We start from the raw sequence: 1,557 nt of genomic DNA, 5'->3' as shown, positions 1-1,557 counted from the left end.
CGTCGCCCGGGGGCGGGGCGCAGGGAGCTTCTCGGGGAGTCGTGTCTCAGATCTAGTCGATTACCCGAGTGTGTTCACTTCACAGTGATTACTCGAGTTGCACGCTTGTCGTGTGTGCACTTTTATTGCATGTGCATTATACTCTAATCAGAAGTTTACAAGACTGTTTTAAAAACATCGGTGCCGACCCCCCGCCCCCACCCCCACCCCGCCCTGAAATTGCCCTTCGGGTTGGTGCGGACGGAACAGCACCTGTGCTTGGAGGCAAGTGTGACCCAGACCCAGTTCTGGGGAGTCAGGGTTCCCAGGCTGCGGACATTTAGAGGCCCTGGATTGCTTGTAAATGTGCGTGCGCGTGCACGCGCGCACACACACACACACACACACACACACGCCTGTGTTCCCGCTTCCTGTGCCCGAGTGACCTCTGCCTATAATGCCTGTCTCCCCACCTGCGGCCCCAACGTGTCACTCAACGTGTCCCCCATGCCACAGGCCCAGAATCCTGACGTCCGGAAAGTGACCCCAGGCCCAGGCCAGGAGCCTGGCCCAGCCCTCGGGCCCAGGACACCGCCTCCCTCCTCAGAGGGTCCGCGGAGAGCTGTCCGCGGTATCTGCCGTGGGAGGCCCGCGGCGAGCAGGCCGGGCTCTGGGGACTATGCCGAGCTCTGTTTCACGATTGTTGACGTGTCAGCCACCAGCTCCTGCGGGCGCATGAGGTGAATGAACCGTGCGTCTTCGTGTCCCTGGGGGGCATCATGCCAGGCATTCAGAGGGCGTTCATTGTGTGCCTGTGGAGTGAGTCACGCTCACTTCCCCGTGAGAGGCTTCGCCGGACACCACGTCATGTCCCTGCTCCTTCGCTCCCCGTTTCCAGCCAAGTCCTCGAAAGCACTTTGTTCCCGTCTCCAGCCCTTTCCTCCTGGGCTCAGGATTTGTCTCCTGGCCCCAAAGCTCTTGCGAAGGTCCCCTCCGCACGGTTAAGTCTAACGCCTCATTCTCAGCCCTCCTCGTCCTTGACCCCTGCAGACTGGATGCTCTGCACCCCGCCGCGCCCCGTCTTTGCGCGGCCTCCGGGACACCCCCGCCTCCCCGACTCCTGCCCTTCCGCCCCTGCGCTGGCGACCTCCGTGGCGACCGCGGGCGTCGAGTGCTGTCCTTACACCAGCAGCGCCTGGGTTTAAATCTCAGCCGGGACCTGCCCCCCCCACTCCAGATCTTTCCGCCGCGCTCGGCCGCGGCACCAGCCCTCACGTGTCTCATGGGCGTGTTAAACGCAGCGCGTTCACACCAGGTCGCGCCCCCTCACCTCTGGCCTGAGCGTGGCACAGGTGGTCTGCCACAGCTGTCTCAGAGGCTGGAGAGCCCCCGGCCGAGCGTGGGCGGCTGGGTGGCTCGGTGGATTGGGGAGAGCACTGACCACCACGTGTCCTTCGGCCTTGCCCACGCCCCACGCCCGGGGCCCATTTAAAACCGCGCCCAGCCCGGCCCAGTCTGGCCAGCTTTACTTTCCCAGCAGAGGCTCAGGCGCTGTTTCCAGGTGCCTGTCTAACGTGG

General features: G+C 63.8%; 1 protein-coding gene across 1 annotated transcript in view; it reads left to right on the top strand.

Moving 5' to 3' along the window:
• The window catches only part of STK32C (serine/threonine kinase 32C), a 49,668-nt gene that overhangs the window by 13,584 nt on the left and 34,527 nt on the right, over positions 1-1,557 (top strand). The window lies entirely within an intron of this gene.

The sequence above is a fragment of the Pteropus vampyrus genome, unplaced genomic scaffold, assembly GCF_000151845.1.
Source record: "Pteropus vampyrus isolate Shadow unplaced genomic scaffold, Pvam_2.0 Scaffold211, whole genome shotgun sequence".
Lineage (NCBI taxonomy): Eukaryota > Metazoa > Chordata > Mammalia > Chiroptera > Pteropodidae > Pteropus > Pteropus vampyrus.
The sequence above is the reverse complement of the archived record's forward strand: the minus strand, read 5'-3'. Positions and strand labels throughout refer to the sequence as shown.